Here is a 22,201-nt window from a genome sequence, read left to right on the forward strand (position 1 = left end):
AGCAGTTATGAAAACAAAAGGTCGTTAGGGAGCAGAATAAGCAGCTAAACGAATGGGTAAAAGAGTAAAAAGTTTAAACAAACAACTGAAGTTCAACTAATAACTTCAGTTTTTTATCTTATAAACTATTTTTAGAGCAGTTTATACAACTTTCTGTAACTTGTTGGAACAGTTTCAGATTGACAGAAAATTGAGAAGATGGTACAGAATTCCTCTACACCCCACCCAGTTTCCCCAGTTAAGGGCTTATTCTACTGCCCTGACCAGCATGGCTCATTGGTGGGGCACCATCTGGCAAAGCGAAAGGTCTCCAGTTTGATTCGCCATCAGGGAACATGGCCTGGGTTGCAGGTTTGGTCCCGGTGAGGGTGGGTAGGAGCCATGGATGGATGTTCCTCTTCTTCTCTTTCTCCCTCCCTTCCCCTCTCTCTTAGAAGGAAGGAAAGAAGGAAGGAAGGAAGGAAGGAAGGAAGGAAGGAAGGAAGGAAGGAAGGAAGGAAGGAAGGCAGGCTCAGCGCTACTGTGGTACTTTCGTTAACAATGAATCAGCACTGACACAGTATTGCAAATTAAAGCCCATTGTTTTGTTTATGCAGATTTCCTTAGTTTTTCCCTTATGTCTTTTACGAGGTCTCTCCTTACAATACCACATTACATTAGTTGTCATGGCTCCTCAGGCTCTTCTTGGCCATGACAGTTTGTCAGGCTGACCTTGTTTTGGATGACCCTTTAGTTTTTAAGTATCAGTACATACAAATATATTCTGTATGAATGTGTTTGACAGAAAGCAATTTTGAAAAAATCAAGACCACAGAAGAAATCACAATCCATTCGACCATTTGAAAGTTACGCTATTCTAAACATTTTGGCAAACTTTAAATAACCACATCTTAGACACCACACTAAAGAAGTGCATTGGTGTTATTAAAAATCAAACAACTGCCTGTGTTAGGAACATCAGGAAATAGCAGCTTCATCCCAACAGGGTGAGTATAAAGGAAGGCATTGGCTGGTGAGGTCTGATAGATTTATAAACAAGCTTAGGAAGGAAAAGCTTCTACACATGCATTTTTGACCTGTAGGTGTGTTACTATCAACCGGTAAAAAAAAGGAAAAAAACTTTATACACATGTTGGAAAATTCCATGTTGGGAATTTTCTTTCTTTTATTTAACGGAGAAATGTTGGAAGAAAACAAATACTTTGGGTAGAAATGGAAATTCCTGATGCTTTGGAAATTGTTTCAGTACTTTTTCTAGTACGTCAGACATTGACTAGAAGAACTAAAACTACAAAATATTTTAACCTGTTTAGTCAATGTCCCCCATTTTCATCTGTTCTCCATGCTGAGGCATAAAACTTAAAACAATGATTATATGTTTATGCATACAACCCTGCCCCATACACAATCCTTGCTCAATAACAAATCAACTGAGCTATTTTCTGAATCAAATTTGCACAAGTCTAAAGAAAAAAGGCTTCAAAGAACAGGATATTTTTCAAGGCAGGTTTTTAGAAGCTACTGTTGACTTGCTCTGTTTTAGGCTTTTGGGGGTTTAGTTTGTTTTCTCTAACAATTAATAGTTTGGAAATGAGTTCATCATCTGATATAAAAAGGTCAGATTTTATTCTATTTTTTAAAAAAGATTTTATTTATTTATTTTTAGAGAGGGGGAAGGGAGGGAGAAAGAGAGGGAGAGAAACATCGACATGAAACACCAATCAGTTGCCTCTAATACATGTTCCAATCAGGGGCCGAACCCACAACCCAGGCATGTGCACTGAACAGGGATGAAACCATTGACTTTTTGCTTTGCAGGACGATGCCCAACCAACTGAGCCATACCAGTTAGGGCTAGGAAGGTCAGATTTTAATATTTTCAGCCTCCCATTCGTTTGGTTAAATGCCTAAAGCAGGTAATTTACTAGTGCTGAGGTGGGGGAAAGGAAGCATTTATGGGTCTCTAAAAAAATCCCCTCGGTTTAAGGGTCAGCTGATTTTCTTGTTATAATGCTTAGAAAGGAGAACCGACCCCTCAGCCTGAAGAGGTCTGGGTCAAGATAGCAGCTTCATCAGTATCACATCAGTGAGGGCATAATAATTTTAATAAAAAGAAATTTTAATTTCAACATTTAAAAAATTACAGTTGTAAGTCAGGCTGCCGTTGAGTAAAGTCTGCTCCAGTGCACCTTAGTAACCCCAGTAAACGGGAGCTAACTCACTGCCGGAACCTTGATCCACCACCATCCAGAGCCATCCGTGAGCCTCTCCTGCCACTATGTGATTCTCTGACCTCAGCTTATGAAATGAGCCCACATGTAAAGGCAGGAACCTAATTTTCCTTTCTAAAAGTAGGAGAGATATGAATACATGTTTTTTCCAAAGTAACAGTTTTTTAAAAAAGGAAAATCTCAACCCGAAGCCCTCCTTCTGACCTATTTACGGCTGGTTTTATGTGATCTCTGGGTCGATCTCGTTAGTGGGCAAGATTAAGTACTGGGTTTGGTAGCTGTCTATTCATGTGACCAGATTTCTTCAAAGATGGTTTCATTTAAAGAACATTTCATTTTATTTTGGCCAAAGTTAATCATATTATTTTTTAAAGCGAGGCTTTACATTTACTGCTTTTAAAAAATTCCAGCAAGCTCAAAATTTAGGTGTTAAAGATGCCAATGATTTAAAAATCTACCCTTTGAAAGAATATGAGGAGCTTTGTGTCTCTGTGTTCCTACAGTCACTGCCTCACTGCATTCTGGTTATAGCTCAGCCTAGGAAAGTGTGAGCTGAACACAATTACTCTTGCCACAAAACCTCCAGCTGATATAGACCCAAAATGATTAAGAAGTAGGCATTCACTGCTTGCATTGTGAGTGTGTTTGTACAGCATTCGAACATTTGATCTACAATGTCTGTTTGGTGGACGGATCAATTGGTATCATAATTAAAAATGAACGGGTTAATTGACCAAACTTTTTCCAGCTTTCGGTTGGGATCAAATGACAGGATAATCATGATAAAGTATACATGACCTTAACCACATTTAAGGAAAAGTACAAATGTGTAGTTTAAGTTTTTTTTTTAATGCAGCTTGATTTTATTTATTTATTTTTTAAATGTCAAGGTCTATTATAAAATATCAAAAAATTTAAATCCATTATAAAGTCTCAGCAATTAAAACATGACGCCAGCACAGAAATAATCAAGTAAATCAATGAAATAAAAGGAGCATTCTAGAAACGAATGTATATATCTAACAATGTAATATATGATTCAATTGATATTTTAAATCAATGGGGAAAATAAGGCTTATTCAACAAATAAGGTGCATGGACCACTATTACTTGAAATAAAATAAATATAGAGCCCTATTTCACACATTATACAAAAAATATTCAGGTGAGTTAAAAATCAGTATGTAAAATCTAAGGAGTTTTAGGAGAAAATACAAAATATTTTTCTTACCCTCAAGTAACATATTCAAACCCAGAAGCTATAAAGTAAAATATTGACAATATGATTATATTAAACATTTAAGGTGTTAAACATGTATAAATAATATACATATAAAAAAAGGGCAAGTAATAGAATAGGAGAGTATTTGCAACACATCTAAAAAAGGGTTAATAGTTTTGTGGGGGAGGTTTAGGGAAAAAATTCTACAAACATTTAATAAAAAATGGATAAAGAATACCAATAAGTCATTTAAAGCTTTTTTAAAAATAATAGAAATAGGCAAGATATATATAAAAACAGTTTTAGTTTCAACAAATAATAAAGTAACAAAATAATACATCATTGTCACAATCAGATTAATAAGTATTACAAATATTGCTGATATCAAGTATTGGTGACTGTGAAAGGAATTGGGTAATCATAGACTCTTTTTCTTCATCTTCTTAAAGCAGTCCCTTTAGCATATTTTGCAATGCTGGTTTGGTGGAGGTGTATTGTTTTAGCCTGCTTTTGTCTGGGAAATCCCTTATTTTGTCTTCCATTTTAATTGAGAGCCTTGCTGGGTAGAGCAGTCTTGGTTGCAGGCCTTTGCTTTTCATTACTTGGAGTATTTATTGCCTTTCCTTTCTGGCTTGTAGTGTTTCTGTTGAGAAGTCAGCTGCTAGCCGTATCCAGGCTCCCTTGCATGTTACTACCTGTTTCTCCCTTGCTGCCTTTAGGATTCTCTGTTTGTCTTCGATATTTGCCATTTTAATGATGATGCGTCTTGGAGTGGGCCTCACTGGGTTTCTAGAATGGGACCCTCTGTGCTTCCTCAACTTGTGTGACTTTTTCTCTCCACAAATTAGGGAAGTTTTCCATTACTACTTTTTCAAACAGGTTCTCTATCCCTTCCTCCTCCTCTTCTCCTTCTGGTATCCCTATTATATGGATATTATTACATTTCAGGTTGTTCTGCCTTTCCATAAATGCCTCTTCATTCTTTCTGAGTCTTTTTTCATTTTCTTGCTCCTTCTGGGAGCTTTCTTCTATCTTGTCTTCCAGCTTGCTGATTCAATCCTCTGCTTCATCTAGACTGCTTTTGATGCCTTCTACTGTGTTCCTCAATTCAGAAATTGTAATCTTCATTTCTTCCTGTCTCATTGATAATTTCTGTGTCCTTTTTCATGCTGATATAGTTTGCGGTAAGTTCCTCATAGTTTCCCTGTAGTTTTTGGTAATCCTCTCTGAGCTCACTGAGCTATTGAGCTTCCTTAGAGCTGTTGTTTTGAACTCAGTATCTGATAGTTTACTTGCCTCTATTTCATTTAGTTCTCTTTCTGGAGTTTCCTCCTTTCCCTTTGATTGGGGGGTGTTTCTTTGCCTTCCCATTATTTGTGAAACTCTTCTTTTTTGCTTCTGCTTTTTAAACTAATCTGTCTTGATTTCCTGACTTTGTGGTGTGAACTTCTATGGTAGGAGACCGCTGTTTTTTCTTTCTGGATCTGCCTCTGTTGATGTCAGATGTTGACCCTGTCTGTACTTAGGCAGTCTGTTTGAGACTTCCAGGAATCTACTGTCTGTGGCTGACTCCTTCAGCTGTTAATTTAGTCACTCTGCATTCAGTAGGCTGGCTTAGAGACACTAAAGAGTCACTGCATTCAGTAGGCTGGCTTAGAGTCACTCTGCATTCAGTAGGCTGGCTTGGAGACATCTGAAGAGGACATTCAGCCAGTCTGATAACCGTCCTTCAAATTCCAGAGAAGGCAAATCAGAGGACAAAACTGGTAGCAAATCCAAAGGAAAGTTACCTTTTATAAAAATAAATGTCTCCCTTGCCCTGGCTGGTGTGGCTCAGCAGATTGAATGCCAGCTGAGCCACACCAGCCAGGGTTATTGGGCCCTCTCACACTGCTGCTGCTCAAGGGAGTGGTCTGCCTGAGCCAGGTGGCTGCTGCCATATTGGGGAGGAGTCAGCACCAGGATCCAGCTGGCTGCTCTCTCTGTTCTCTCTCCAAAGCCTCAGTCTCCAGTCTTTCCTTGAGTGTCTCTAGACCACTTTGCGCCCCCTTTAGCCACGGATCTACTATCTGTGGTTGCCACTCTATACTCAGCAGGGTCAAGTCCCTCCTGGGGGCGGGGCTATTGTGTCCTTTCAGGCTGTTGCCGCTCAGGGGGAGTGGTCTCTGCCTGAGCAAGATGGCTGCTGCCATACGGGGGATGAGTCAGCACCGGGATCTCACCAGCTACTTTCTCAGTTCTCTCCCCAGAGCCTCCTTCCTCAGTCTCTCCTCAGGCATTTGTAGCCCACTCTGCCCTGCCTTTCCCAGAGACGAGGGTAAGTGACTGCAAATAAAAATTTATGCGTCGGCCCTTTAAATGGCTCTTTGCATCTCCAGCCGCCTGTCTCTGGCAGAGACTAACCCTGCTTCTTTTCTCAGCTGGCTGTTATCTGTACTTTTTGGGCTCTGGTGCTGTAGGCTGGAGATCTCTGCTTATGGTTTAGACCCCACTCTTCTCAGAGGGATCCAACTGACCGTTTCAATATCCTTCTGCTGCTGCTGCCCGTGGGGGCCCCGCATGCCTTCTCGAGTCTCTACCATACTCCTTACCAGTTAGATTGTGCTAAAACTGATTCTTCTGTTTGTCTGAGGTTATAAGGCTCCTCCTTCACTATTATTCAGTTGTTTTCCAGGTGATTTCTTCACAACTTTGTTGTAATTCTAGCTTGGTCCTGGGAGGAGGTCAGTGTGACTTCCACTCACTCCTCCACCATCTAGAGTCTCCTAGTTTAAGTATTTTCTGATACACTTCTTCACTCAAGAGGTGTGAGATTTTATTTTCACAGTTTCCTCTAAATAAATGACGGTAAAATTTAACAAACTGGTATAGACAATTTATTAAGTTACATATGTAGCATTCTAATGTATTTCAAATTATGGCAGCCAATATATATACATAAGAGAGCTTCAGTCTTCTGTACCTCCATTATGCTATATTTTTGATTCAGATATAATGCTTAGAAGGTAGAACCCAACACTTTTTGGTTATTTATAAATGCTGCCAAAAGAATTGTTTGTCAGAAGTCAAATGACACAGTTATAAACTAGCAGTTGTCAGCTTTCAATGTAAAACTCCATCTTAGCAAGAGAAACTTGATTAGAGTCAAACCAGCTGAGGAAAACTATTTAATTCATTGACTTTCTTTTATAGCTTCTTCTTTCTTTGTTGAGGTGGAAGACTGCTGCAATCCTCTGGTGTGGAATCCCTACATTTCAGTCTTTTGAAGCAGTGAATTTGGGGTTTGGAGATCATGACCTCACTGAAACAAAGGATTACCTTTTCTGTTTGGGAGACATTTATTTTTTTATTTTTAAAGATTTTATTTATTTTTAGAGAAATGGAGGGAGAGAAACATTAATATGTGGTTGTCTTTTGTGTAACCCCCACTGGGGACCTGGTCCGCAACCCAGGCGTGTGCCCTGACTGGGAATCAAACCAGTGACCCTTTGGTTCACAGGCTGGCATTCAATCCGCTGAGCCACACCAGCCAGGGCAAGGGAGACATTTATTTTTATAAAAGTTAACTTTCCTTTGGATTTGCTACCAGTTTTGTCCTCTGATTTGCCTTCTCTGGAATTTGAAGGACGGTTATCAGACTGGCTGAATGTCCTCTTCAGATGTCTCCAAGGAGGCTCAAATTCTGACTCCAAAGTTTCTATTATCAGCTGTGACATTTTCCTGATTATTGATTCAGCTGCCAACCATTTCCCGTTGATTGTTATTGCCTGTTGATCACCCCACTATGTGTCTCCAGTGATTTCTCCAGTGCTGACTATCCTCCTTCCCTCCATATCTTGCATTTTCTGAAGGATGTTGGAAATATGAAGACGGTAATATTTATGCAGCTCATGGTCGAATTTCTTGAAGAATTGAGGACTGATCCCCTTTGCTGTCCTCTGTCAATGGGGACGCTTTCGAGCTTGCTGGTGTGCTGTTTGGACATCTACTTTTAAAATTCATGTCAGCATCGTTTTCTGAAAATACTACTGTGCTTTCTTGGTCTTTTTGCAATCCCTCTCAAGTCTTCTTTTACTTGATTTTAGGTGCTTCCCGCAAGTATCTATGGGTGGTTCCTTTTTCCTTATGAAAGGGCGATTTCCACTCCTGCTCAGGTCTTGAACGTAGCCCGTTAAATCCAGAGTGATCTGGGAGGTCATGTTCTTGAAGATAAGATAGTGCTGCACAGTGTGGTCGCTCATTTTGCTCCCAGGGTGTTAAGAAAGCTTTACATGATGTATTCCTGTATTCTTCCTCCGAGTTCCTTCTAGGTTGGTGCTTCCGCAAAAGATTCCGGAGTTGCCTTGCATAGCAGAGTTCAATCTCTGTGCTTTCCTTGACTAACGAATGCGATGTATTTCTCAAGAATACCAATTTCCCAATGTGTGTGTTTTCCTAAATCAAACTGACCCCGGAGCACAGTGGCCCAGTACCAGTGCAGGCGGCCGCGGCCGCGGCTCGGCGGTCTGCTCCCTCACCATCTGTCTGCCTCCACACTCCTCTCGGCCTCCAAGTGAGTCTCATCAGCGGGCCCTCCTGCCTGTCGCTCTTCAGCAAAAAACGACCTGAGCAACTGGCCCCGCCCACCCAACCCCAGCACCTGCCCTGGGTACTTTAATTTGTAAATGACCAGGATATTTGCCCAACTCCAGAAGCGACCACACGCGTTCCTCCAGGCCACATGCGCGCAGACCTGGGAGAGGGACAAACGGAGGAATGTGGACGTCCGCTGCCAACGCCCTGGAAGCTTGTGACCCTGCACCGGGCCCTGGCACAAAGCTGTCACCGAGAGGCCGCCCTCTGCTGCCGCGGAGGCTGCCTGCCAGGCTCAGGAATAGACTGCTCCGGGAGGGAGCTCGGATCCTGGCCCCAGGGATGGAGCAGCCCGGGGAAAGAAGCCCAATCAGCCCTGCGATGCAGTGCGCAGGGCTTGGAGCGCCCTGAGGAGGAACCTGCAAATCCTAGAGGCCCTCTCGTATGAGATGGGAGGCGGCCCATGAACTGTTCCAGAGCGCTAGTGGTAACATGACTCTGGGGCCACTGATGGGTCTTCTCCTGGCACTTCAAGCCTGACTTCCCTCTGCCTCCTCATTCCTTTCTCTCATGGCCACCCCTAAACTAGACTGTACCCGTCCAACTTCCTTCCCCTCTTCCCAGTACAAGTGGACCATATGGCATAATATGTTAAGCCAAAGCTAAACATGAAATGGAATACCATCACTGGATAATTAACCTAAATAATCTAAAATTTTAGCCAAAGTTTTAGAGTTATAAAGTATGGTGTAGACAATGTCATTATCCAACCATCATTGGATAATTAACCTCAATAATCTAAAACTTCAACCAAAATTTCAGAGTTACAAAGTATGGTGTAGACAATGTCTCAGAAGTGACAGGTGTAGCTTGCTCCTGTGGTAAACATTTGCCATGTGGAACAAGGGCTCATGTTCACAGGTATATGTATTGATAATAACCTTAATTCAGGAAAAAGGTTTTTTCTAGAAGGAACTTTGTTCCTAGATTCACAGGCTGACTAGAACAACAACAACAAAAATAACAAATGCGCAAACAAACAAAATCCTTTGTGCCCTGGGTGGTGTGGGTCAATTGGTTGGAGCAACGTCCTGTAGCCCAAAAGGCTGGCTCTTTGATTCTGGTCAGGGCACTTGCCTGGGTGTGGTTTGGTCCTGCTCCCTCCATGCGGGTGCATATGAGAGGCAACCCATTGATGTTTCCCTCTCTTTCTCCCTCTCTTCCCCTGTCTCAAAACAAAACAAAACAAAACAAAAAAAACTTAAAAATATGCATAAAAGTATAAATTAATTAGGTAAGAAACAAAAGATAGTAGAAATAATAAATCAAAATGCTGTTTCCTTGGGAAAATTAACAAGATCAACAAGCCAATAACTAAACTAATAAAAAAGGGAAGAAAGCACAAAAATACAAAATAAGGAGTAGCGTGGGGAAATAACCACTGGAACAAAGGAAGTTTAAAAATGAGATTATTTTATACAACTTTACATAAATTTCAAAACACAGATTAAAATGAATAATTTCAGGAAAATACAGTTTACCAAAATTGATCCCTGTAGAGATTGAAAGCATCAACAGGCCAATCTCCATAAAATAATAAACTTACTACCTATGGATAGGGGAATTCTAGCAAACTTTTAAATACCATATAATTTCAATGTGGCATAAATTTCTCCAGAGACTAAAAAATGAAGGAAAACTGCCAAACCCTTTTGTAAAGCAAGTACAAGATTAATATGTAAATCTGATGTAACTAGCATTAAAATGAAAACTATAAATCAATCTCACAAGTTAAATAAAATATTACATTTCTAACCTAATAGCCCAAGTGTGTTGTGGAAAAAAGCAGAAATAGTATATATTTGGAAATCCATTAGTATAATTTACTATATATTCTCCAGGTTTGTGCCTTTTGACAAAATTTAACTTTTATTCCTGATCAAAACAGCCAATAAAATAGTGGGTTTTTAAAAGAAGGAGGAGGGACTAAACAAAGAACATGTATGAATGGCCCATGGACATGGACAGCAGAGTGGGAACTGACTGTGGGAGCGGGGGGTGGGGTGGGATGGGTGGAGGGGAGTAAAGGGGGAAAAACTGAGACAACTGTAATAGGATACACATGATTTAAAAATTAAAAAATTAATATAAAATTTAACTATTAAAAAAATAAAAGCATGATTATATCTCTATATGGCAGTTCTAGAATTAGCATCATACTTAGCGGGCATCATAAACAAGGCAAGAATACCCATAATCTCTACTATTATTTAGCATCATACTGGAATTACTAGCCAATGCAATTAGATGAAAAGAGAATTAGAGCATAAGAATTGGAAAAGGTAAAACTATCTCTATATGCAGATGGCATAGCATAGCTAGAAATCCCAAAACCATTTATTTTAAAGCTAACTCAAATAATAAAAGAATTCAATAAAAGAGCAACATACAAAATTAACATACAAAATCAATAGCCTTCACATATAAAAACAATAACCAGTTAGAAGATAAAATGAAAGTGAAAGAAAGCCTCATTTACAGTGTAACATGAAAAGATAATATATGTAGGAATAAACTTAACAAGAAACCTATATGAGGAAAACTTTAAAGCATCCTAAAAGATACAGAAGCAGACTTGGACAAATGGAAAATATAATCTTATTTTGGAATAGAGGAACACAATATAAAAATGTCAGTTCCAAGAAACTATACATTTAATGCAAGTCGAATGAAAGTATCAACAAGTATTTTTTTTCTGGCACTAGGCAAGTTTATTTTAAAGTTCATATTGATCCCAAAGGCAAGGGAAGTAAAGGCAAGAATAAATGAATGGGACTATATAGCAAACTGAAAAGCTTTTGCGCAGCAAAAGAAACCAACAACAAAACAAAAAGGCAACCAACCAATGGAAGATGATATTTGCAAACAACATCTCCAAAAAGAGGCTAATATCCAAAATCATAAAGAAGTCATACAACTCAACACCAACCAACCAACCAACCAAACAAACAATCCAATTAAAAAATGGGCAAAGGAGCCCTGTCTGGGTGGCTCAGTTGGTTGGAGTGTCATCCCGTGCACCAAACAAAGGCTGCAGGTTCATCTCTGCTGAAGACACATACCTAGATTGTGCATTCGATTCCCAGTTGAGGCATGTAAGGGAAGCAATGGATTGGTGTTTCTCTCTCACATCAATATTTCTCTCTCTCTCTCTCCCTTCCTCTCTCTCTAAAATCAGTAAACATATCCTCGGGTGAGGATTTTAAAAAATTGGGCAGAGGACCTAAACAGACACTTCTCCCAAGAAGACATACAAATAGCCAACAGATATATGAAATGAGGCTCAACTTCACTAGCTATTAGGGAAATGCAAATCAAAACTACAATGAGATACCACCTCATAGCTTTTAGACCGGTTATTATCAACAAGACAGGTAATAATAAATGTTGGAGAGGCTGTGGAGAAGACGAAACTCTCATTCTTTGTTGGTGGAAATGTAAACTGGTATAGCCACTATAGAAAACAGTATGGCAGTCCTTGAAAAAATGAACAACAGAGTTATCATATGGCCCAGCAATCCCTCTTCTGGGCATCTACTGGAAAAACAAAAACATCTATTCTCAAAGGCATAGTCACCCCTATGTCTATTGCAGCATCATTCACAATGGTGAAGACATGGAGACAACCAAAGTGTTCTTCAAAAGAGGATTAGACAAAGAAAATGTGGTACATACATACTATGGAATACTACTCAGCTATAGGAAAAGATGAAATACTACCATTCGCCTCAACCCTGAGGGACTTGATAATATTATGCTAAGCGCAGTAAGTCGGTCAGAAAAAGCTAAGAACCATATGATTTCACTCATATATTAGCTATAAAACTGAAATTCATAGACACAGACAACAGTATAGTGGTTATCAGAGGGAAGGGGGTGGGGAGGTAGTAAAGGGTAAAGGGGGCAAAATATATGGTGACAGAAGATGATTTGAGTTTGGGTGGTGGGCACACAGTGCAATACGCAGAATGTACATCATAGAGATGTACACTTGAAACCTATAATACTTTATTAACAAATGTTACCCCAATAAACTTAATTAAAATGAAGTTCATATAGAAAAAGAAACATAAAAGAATCGCCAGGAACCTCCCAAAAATGAAGAGCAATGAGGGCACACTAGCCCTACCAGATGTTAAAATACACTATAAATATTAGTATTAAAATATACTATAAATACAAATATAATATACTATTAAAATAGTGAGGTACTGGCACATGCATAGACTGACTAGAGGAAGAGGCTAGAGAGACCAGAGTACAGAAATTTAATATATAACAAGATGGCATCTCAACTTACTGGGAAAGAGATAGATATTCGTAATTAATGGTGTTGAGACAACTAAAGAACAACTTGGAAAAATAAAATTGGATCCATTTTTACACCATAAACAGGAAAAAAAGGCAGATGTATCAGAGATCTAAATGTTAGAAAGGCAATCACACAAATATTAGAGGAAAGCATATATAAAGAATTCAGCTCTGGCTAGTGTCACTCAGCGGACTGAGTGTCAGCCTGCAGACCAAAAAGTCATTGGTTCAACTCCTGGTCAGGATACATGCCTGGGTTGCAGGCCAGGTCCCCAGTTGGGGGCATGCAAGAGACAACCCATCAATGTTTCTCTCCTTCTCTTTCTCCCTCCCTTAAAAATAAATAAAATCTTTAAAAAAAATAGAGAGGAAAAAAAGAGTTGACACAACTCAACAATAAAGACAAATAACCCAACTTAAAAATAGGCAAAAGATTTTTTTCCCTGGGGACAAACAACTTTACTGTAGATACTATCAAAATTTTGGCAAACATTTCAAAACAGATTTGTAAGCATAATTCCTCTCTTTTTGACTGGCAGCACTTTGAAAAGACAATACGATAAGACAACACAACTTGAAGCAACATTAGTTGAAAATCCTTACATTTTTGACATAACTTATGTTCCCACATGGTAAGACAAGTGATAGTTTAAATGAATGTCAACAGAAAAACCCCATGAAATGAAAGTTTGTGCTGTTTGATGAATCACAGTGTGTTATGGTTAAATATATCTGCTCTTTTTTATATTCCTGGCATCCAGGATGAAGAAAAAAAATCTTTGAATACATATTTCATGTAGGTAATAACTTCATGGCAATTGGGATGAAACTGCTTGATCTTCGGATATTTTTTTAAGACTTCTTCGTGAACATTCTGATACTCTTTTGAGCCTGGAGGAAGTCACTTCATTGTGCATCTGGTTTGATGAATCTCCTAGCTACAGTGTCTGTTCTGGTGTGCAAAGCCCTGTACCCATTCAACTCCACATCGAAGTCATCCTTGTAATCCTGACGTTGCTCATTGGGGATGATAGCATATGTTTTATCAAATAATCTGTGAGTGCAATAGAAGAAGGCTCTGTGGAGGCAGTGCAACCCTCTCGAACTCCTTCACTGAAATCTGGACTGGAGTTACTCAGCTTGGCAACCCCCTCATCTCTTAAGATCCTTGTCCTCGTGCTTTTCAGATTTCTTTTTGGTGAGACATTGAATGGCTTTCTCCCATAGGCTTAGGACTGAATCAGAGGCTAAGGTTTCCAGAGAAGTCCTAGAGGTGTATTTGTCTAGCTGGTCCTCACAGATACTACTGTTTTGACTGAAACAGGTAGGTCTGGAGTCCCCTGGCCCTCCTGAATGAAGTGCTAGGGGAACTGGAGTTAGCTGCGCAGGTGGTTTGAAGGCAGTGGTGGAGCAGTGGGGAGAACAAGGGCAGCGGGAGGCGCAGGGCAGATTTTTCACTAGTGGAATTGATGTAACCCTTTAATGTTGGCAGTGCTCTATCTGTCAGGTAAAATGTTGAAGGGTTTGGGTTTTTTTTTTACCCAAACCTGAGGACATGCTGATTTGAGAGAGAGAGAGAGAGAGAGAGAGAGAGAGAGAGAGAGAGAGAGAGAGAGAAACAGTGATGTGCGAGAGAAACATGGACGAGTTGTCTCCCGTTCATCACCCCACCCCCCCAACCCAGGAATTGAACCCGCAACCTTTTGGTGTATTTGCTGACACTCCAACAAACTGAGCCACTTAGCCAGGGCTCAGGCTTTTTTATTCATTAAAGGATCAATGAAATCTGAATCTAAAAGCTGTTTCTGAGGAGAAGATGCAGCGTCTCAACTAGAACATACAGAATGGCTGGTGCCAACAGCATCAAGATGGATTTCGTTTTCCTGAGAGCACTTGCTCTAATGACCCTCTATTGGTTTGTATCCAGGCCACTCTCTCTGAAACTCTTTAAAAACATAATCCTTTATGGTTTATGAGACGTCCTTAGGATTCAGATTGGCTACCTGTTGCAGAATTGCTCTGGGGAAGTCCTTGTCTTTGTGATTGACACCATCTTTCTGCAGTTGCGCCAGAAGCTCAGGTTTCCTATAGGACTTCAGTGCCAGTATACGAACCACCCTGTCTCTGTGTGGCCTCTGAGGAACACTGCTGCTTCCATAGTTCTTGGGAGCTTGCGGGGGTTGACCTTTCCCTCTCAGGCTCTGCATCTAAAACAGCCTGAGGTGTTCTCTGAATCTGTGTCTGTTTCCCACCTATGGTCCCCCAGGTTTGATAACTTTTGTGCTTCGGTTGTGGGATTCCTCCACTGCCCGGGTCATTCTTTCTCATGTTATCTGATACCAGCAGCATGTTGCACACACTGTAATTTTATCTTGTCTAAATCCCAGGCAGCTGAGCTGGGAGGCTCCAGAGCTGGAGAACGTCTTAGTTGGATGCAGTCAAAGCTGCCCTGAGGGCTGTCTTTACCTACGTTTGAAAAATCGAAGTTAAAAGTATGCACTTTATTGACAGGATTATTTGGGGGAATTTTGACAAGGCCTTGGAGCCCTTGAGACTGAATTAAAGTGGGGGAAGGAATTAAGTTCTTGTGGCTCTGGTAGATCACGATCATGGTCTTGAGCTTCACCTGCCGTTCGGGGGTGGTGTCCTGCCCCCGCCGCCCCCAGGACAGCCCATAGCGTTGCTCTTCCTGTGGGCCCTCGGCCCCTGCTTCCGCTGCCAGCTTGGACTCGGCGGCGCTGCTGCTCAGGCTTCTAGGTGAAGATCTGAATAGATATTTCACCAAAGAAATATGCATAGGACCAAAACGCACATGAAACGCTTCTCAATAAGATTAGCCGTTAGGAAAATAAGTATTAAAGCTACAGTGAGCTAGCACTTCACAACCACTAGCCTTGCTAGAAGCAAAGCAAAGCATGAACAGTAACAAATATGGAGAAGACATGGAGAAATTGGAACTCTCATATATGCTGGTGGGGCAGCTGCTTTGGAAAACAGTCTGACAGTTTCTCAAAAGGTTAAACAGAGTTACCACAGGACCCAGCAATTTCACTCCTAGGTATCTACCCAAGAGAAGGACAAACATATGTCCACACAAAAACTTGTGCATGAATATTCATAGCTTTGTTCATAATAGCCAAAAGTGGAAATGATCCAAAAGTCTATCAGTTGCTGAATGGGTAAACAAAATGTGGCATATTCATACAATAAATATTATAAGGCTGTAAACGGGAATGAAGTACCGATACATGCTACAATGTGGATGAACCTTGGAAATGTTATGCCCAGTGAAAGAAGCCAGACACAAAAGGCAACATATTGTTCCATTTGCATGAAATGCCAAAAATATGCAAATCCTTAGGGTTAGGGATAGGGTGTGACTGCTAATAGGTTTGGAGTTTCTTTTTGGGGTGAGGAAAATATTTTGGAATTATAAAGTGTCGATTCATGCACAATTTTATGAACATACTAAAAATGATGGAATTGTACACTTTAACAGGGTGAATTTTATGCTTTATGCCCCCCAAAAAGCTGTTATTTGAAAAAGCTAATAAAAGTGGTGGGAAAAAAGGAAAAAGGACGCATGGACACGGACAGCAGTGTGGTGATTGCAGGGGGGCGCAGTGTAAGGAGGATAAATGGTAATGGAAAAACTAAAATAAAAAATAAAATCCACAGTGAAAAAAAACTGGAGGGAAGAGAGTAAGAAAGAACTCTATAAACTGATACAGAATTATTTCTGGTTTATATTAAGATATACAAATAAAGTGCAGTTAACTGGAAGCAATCCAGATGCCCACGAACTGGGCGAGGAATAAACAAATCATTCTGACCACAGGACATGATAGGATACAGCAATAAAAAGAAAGGAACTGTCACTACTTTGAACAACAACGGATGCATTATGGTCTCCACTGATTGGTGGGCACCAGGGCAGGGAGTCATTAGTCCATACATCTGGTCCTGATGTCGGCCATGGCATTGCTTGTCTGGTTTTGCTGCTTTTCTGGGCCTGGAGCTGACACACAGCTGAGGCCTTGATGTTGTCCCTAAGGGAGGAAAGGTCAGGGGGTCCAAACCACATGACCGGTGATATGCTAGGGGAGGGAAGGTTACCCTAGGGGTGAGGTCCTGTTTCCCAGCTTTGCCCATTGCTAGGCACCTGGGGCTCTCCACCCTGGTGCCTTCTGTCTGCCCACTGTCCTCGCTCTGTTCATGTCTCTCTAACAGCCTGTCGCAGTATGATTTCCCTTATGTGAAGTACAGAAGTAATCAAATGCATAGAGACAGAGAGCAGGAAGGTGGTTGTGCGGGGCTGGAAGAGGGGCGAGTGGGGAGGTGGCGCCCAGTGGTACGGGATTTTTGCTGGGGATGATAAAACCGTCTGGAGACGGATGGTGATGATTGCACCTTGTGAATGTATTCGGTGCCACTGAATTGTCAACTAGTAAATAATTAAAATAGTAAGTTTTATGTGATGTCCATTTTCCAACAAAAAATAAATTGAAAAAATTGCGAAGTAAACGAAGCCAGGGAAAACCCCACTTTAAACCAAATGACAGTAATCATTTTTTTTTTAAAAAAGCACGTGGCTGAGTCCACGTGGCAGGGACTGACTTGGAATTAATTTGCCTATAGACTATAATGTTTATTAAAGAGTAAGTCATTTAAAAATGTGCTCCTCTGCAGGACACATATATTGTTAAAATGGTAACCGAAGCAATAGTAAGAATGTCAACAGAAACAAGTTTGCTTTCCCAAGGAGGCAGTCTTTCTATGAGCACCCTGCGAAAACAGAGACCCCAGCTTTAGGGCTCCTCACCGCCCGTCTGACTTCATGTTTCCTGTTTCTGGGCAGCACTTCTCACCGCTGACCCAGCAGCCAGAATGATGCCGTCAAAACACAGACCCCGTCAGTCCCCTCCTCTTCTCCTTCCATTCCCCTCCCTGCCGCATCTTATCCGCACCCCCAACCCCTTTCTCCCCGCCTCACCTGGGCCAGGGCCGGCTTGGTGCTGACAGCTCTGTCCACAGGACACACCGCACCCTGGCAGCCCACAGAAACCCCTCCTAAATAATCTTAAAATCTTGAAAATAGATTGCAATCACGGTCTAACTTTTTATTTCTTGCAAAGGGCTCATTGCTGGTCTTTGGAGTCCTAATGTCTGTTGTTCGTTATGCAGTAAGATTCTCTTTGGTGTCAGATAACTTGGTTTCCTGTTTATTCATGCTGCTTTAAGTAAACTCTTGTTGATCTTTTTGTTCTCATTGATAATTTATTTGGAGTTGCTTTGTAGTTTATGTCAATATTTTAATGGATTTTAAAAGGAATAAATTCTTGCCCTGATCAGTGTGGCTCAGTGGGTTGGATGTGGCAAAGTGAAAGGCTGCTGGTTCAATTCCTGGTCAGAGCACATGCCTAGGTTGTGGGCCAGGTCCCAGGTTGGGAGCATGCAAGAGGCAACCAATTTGAAATTTCTCTTGCACACCGATGTTTCTCTCCCTCTTGATCTCCCTCTGTTCCCCCCTCTCTAAAAATAACTAAATCGTAAAAAAATAAATAAATAAAGGGAGTGAGTTCTTGGTGGTATTACTTGCAGTGCCATTAGCTGAAAAGCCACTTCATATTTGAGAAGCCACTGGGGGTGGGGGGGTGAGATATTAAGATAACCAGAGAAAGACACCAAGCGGTCTGCAGTGGTACCAGAGGTCCAAGCTGGGGCCAGGTCCTGCAGGGCCCTATGACAAAGTTAAAATGTTGTACCTTAGCCTGAGAGCTGTACCCAAAGGGGAGCGATTGAGGAGTGGTACAGGGACAGAGTATCACCCCATCTGGTTGGTAGGAAGACTAGCTGGATAAGGAGAGATTGGCTTTAGTGTGAAGGGCAGGGAGATCAAATGGGCACTACAATGCAGACTTCAAATATCAATGGCCTTTGAAAAAGCTCCAAACGGCACACATCTCCCTGCCCACCCACCTTGTTGTAACCAGGGCCTCTTGTGTCTGTAGACGGCTAGGGTGCTGGCCATGCCCTAAGCTCTGCTTGTGGGTAGATTCCTGCGAGTGAGGACCATGTGTGTCCCTCAGGGACATGCGCTAAGATGCAGGAGAAAGGGGTACGTTTGGACAGGGCATCGGCTTTGATGTTAGGCACACCCAGGTTTGAGTGTGGGTCTGCCGCTTCTTAGCTGGGTAGTCTTGGGCAATCACTTAATTTTTCTGAAAGGTCTCGTTTTAGGTCAGTATGAGAAGCCTCTGCCTTGGGCCCCCACTTTAGTGGGTCTTCTTCCAGCTTGCCCCTGCTCATGGCTGAGGAGTCAATGCCAAGGACCAAAGCCCACACAGTGGTCTGTATGGGTGGCGCCCGTCCAGACTTCTGCAATGCACCCAGCCTGTGGAAATGCACAGTGTGGGTTGCTAATATTGGTGGCAAGGAAGGCAGGATTGAAGACATTGAGGGGATAGAATCCAGACTTGGTAGGTGTCAGATGTGACCAAGAGAATGAGGAGGCCATTAGTAGCCAGAGGGAAATTTGGCAGAGAGTTAAGGAGCCAGTTTTAGGTGTGTTAAGACTTTGGCCCTGTCAAATAGCCCCTCAGAGCTATCCAGCAGCCAGAACACACACGGGAGGTCAGGGCAAGACACAGTTTTGGAAATCATCAGCATTGGGGTCAGAGTTGAAGGCTCGTGGCTGAACGAGGCCTCTGAGGGGAAGCCTATAGGCCATGGCAAATACTGAGCTCATTCTTTTGGGGGCATCTGTATTTAAAGGACATAAATGCACAAAGGGGCCACGAGAGCTTTAGGGCCCTGAGACAATGCAGTTACTGGTGGTACAGCCCAGGAGTGGAAGGTTTCAGTGGTCCACAGAGTCTTCTGGGGGAGGCCGGGTGAGTGAGAACAGGATCCTTGGCCTAGAAGACAGCTCTTTCTGGAGAGACAAGAGCACAGGTGAGTGAGTGGTGTGGGAGTTGAAGCCAGGAGGTTGTCCACACCTGCAGAAATGTGGTAGCAAAAGGAAGGAGCACGAAAGGTAGTGAATATGAGGGTCTCAGGGCAGGATTAGGCTGAGGGACCTGAGAGTACAGGGAGGGGAGGGGCCGCAGAAAGCGGAGAGTGGATGAAGCCCCTTGCAAAGGGAAAGCAAAGGATACAAACCAAGGGAAAACATGGGGGGCAGTTAGCCCAGAGGAGTAAGGATCAGTGTGTGGGAAGGAAAGTGATGAAAATGTTTGACGGGAAAGGAAACAGGGAAGCTTCCTGGGCCTGGAATCGGGCTTCTTGGTAGAGTACAGTAGGTATCTGCCAAGGCTTCCAGAGGTAGGAGTGGGCATGGAGTTGGAAGGACCTAGATTTTGATGAGCTTTGACGGTGTTCTCTGTGTGGTCCTCGTGTGTCTTCAATGGTGCTTGTGGCTCTGACAAATGTGCCCTGGGTTGTATGTGTTGAACATATTTTCACTAGAACCACCATGCCTCGGGGGTATGAAAGGACTCATTTCCTCTTACAGGATGATGAGTGTCTATTATTTTCAGAGTTCATGGGAGACATAAAGATGACTAACAGCTCTCTGAGGTTAAGCCTACAAGAGCATCAGCAGCAGAACCTGGGATAAGGCTGATGAGCTCGGTAGGGAAAACCAATGCTGACAGAATTAAGATCCAAAACAGAAGAGGGGATGAGTTAAACAGTCCACTTAAGAAGGCTAAATTTCAAGTGCTGTGTGTAGAATTAAAAACAAGATGAATTGCATAAAGGTGGGGGTTGGGGGAACTGACTTGGCAGTAGTTCACCTAAGAGGTCACTATGTGAGTTACGACTAGTCTTGGACACTTTAGTGCCCTATAGTTTTATCTGTCATGAGCGATAATGATGGCATCTATCACCTGCCATGCCTGAATACCTGGTACTTTCACTGCAGGTTTTTTTTTTTCTTAATCGCTGTTTCAATCTTTAGTAGTTTCATTAGCCTGCTTTATAGACAAATAAAATGATGTGAGATGCAATGGCTCATCTCACATCACACACTTGGGAAGTGAGGGAGCCATGTCCTTTTCACCGAGCCTCGGTGTGTGTTTATTAAAATGGCATGTCCAGGTTGTGGGGTTCCTTAGTGTCTCTGTGCTTGGCTTAAACCAGTCAGATCCCATCTGGAACAAAGTGTTCATTTCTAGAAATCCCAATATAAGGTACTCCAGGTGTTAAAGATGGGGAACAGGGGTGGGTTTGGAGAGAATCTAGAGCTATGTCACAAGAAGGCTCAGGGAATTAAGGATGTGGTTGTGTGACCGAGGGATTAGCTGGTATGCTTTTTAGAGTAGGAAGAAATTCAGTGGGTGGGACTTAGATGGAGGCAGGTTTAGATTGGTTCAATTTATAATTGCAACAAGTTGGGATTTCAGAGTTCAGTCATAGTATGAATGATTCAATGCTTCCATAGCCATACGACGAAATACAGGAAATTCTTTAAAAAGATGTAGTTCTGTATGACTGGTATTTAAAGATATATTAAATGAAAAAAAGATTACAGCAAAGTATTATTCCATTTTAAAATGTATGTATACATATGGTTATATTTACACACTTAGAAAATGTTTGTAACCAAGATGTGGTTCTCTTGTAATGGGATTTCAGAAACATTTAAAAAAACTCCAGTCCTCTAACTTTTCTATGTTTAACATGGAATTTGTGTAAGAAGAGAAGCAAGCATATTTATAGTTATCCAGCAGTGAGTCAGCACCTGCAGAGGCAGGAATCTCCTGGTCCTCACCTCAGGCCCTGGAACAGGGGACAGGACTAGGGCTCTTTCAACTCAAAGGTGTCAAGTGGAAAGAAGCAGTTTACCGAGCAGTGTGATTCCACTTCTGTAAAACACGCAGACGTGTATGACGATCCTGCATAGCCACGCCTGCCCAGCATTCCCTGGGGTCCACTGCGAGGGAAATGAAATGCAGAGGAAAGCCTCAGAGCCTGTCCTCTGGAGCCCCATTAGGAGTGTGGGGCTTTCACTCCGATGCCCTCGGAGAGGCGCTCTCCCGTCTAGTGACCTAGCAGGATGTTGGCATCAACTAGAAAGAGTGCTGAGGGCTCATGGACAGCTGGGTTGCTTGTCTCTGAGATGCTGAATCCGTTTCAGTCCCATGTTTCAAGCAGGAGAGGATGGTTTCCCCTCCCAAGTACCCTTCTCTCTTTTGCTTTCCTTGATTTATAGTTCCTTTTCAAGACCAGCAACCCAAACTGGCAATCTGAACTAAGAGCATCTTTTACCTGCCATTTTCCTGATACTTTTGACAGCCCCAAGATGGGACCTTGTGGGAAAGCTCCTTGCCCCAAGGACAGCAGAAACTAGTCCCCGTATTTGGCCCTCCCTACTAGACATGGATTCAGGCCATCGGACTGGAACAGGATTAGGGATCCTTTAGCAAACATAACAACAGAAGTGAACGACTTTAATGGGGCGAGGGGAAAGCGTTGGTCTCCAAATTGAATGAAAAAAGGGAACAAAGATAAAAAGGAAAGAAAGCAAAAGGAGAAACACATGAGAAAATGGCCACTTCTGTTGCCCCTTTCTGGCCAGTTTTAACAGCTGGTAACTTTTCAACATTACTTTTTGCAGGTGGCAGAATGGGAGGACAGACTCAATCATTGCTACTATCAGCGAGAGCTTTGTCTGTGCATCTGCAATGCACAGAGAGAGAGAGGACTTAGTGAGCCTTAAATACCCCGACTGGGGCTTGCTTCAAGGGGGAGGGGACGCAGAAAGAAGGACCCACACTGAATTTGAGTGCAAAAAATAAATATA

The 22,201-nt window shown here is 42.0% G+C and overlaps 1 pseudogene; it reads right to left on the reverse strand.

The window, feature by feature from the left end:
• Window positions 1-13,138: 13,138 nt before the first annotated feature.
• LOC129086826 (RNA polymerase II elongation factor ELL2-like) lies at window positions 13,139-15,193 on the reverse strand (annotated as a pseudogene).
• Window positions 15,194-22,201: the final 7,008 nt, after the last annotated feature.

This window comes from Pteronotus mesoamericanus, unplaced genomic scaffold, assembly GCF_021234165.1.
Source record: "Pteronotus mesoamericanus isolate MK-2021 breed Mesoamerican mustached bat unplaced genomic scaffold, CSHL_Meso_final scaffold_45, whole genome shotgun sequence".
Taxonomy (NCBI): Eukaryota; Metazoa; Chordata; class Mammalia; order Chiroptera; family Mormoopidae; genus Pteronotus; species Pteronotus mesoamericanus.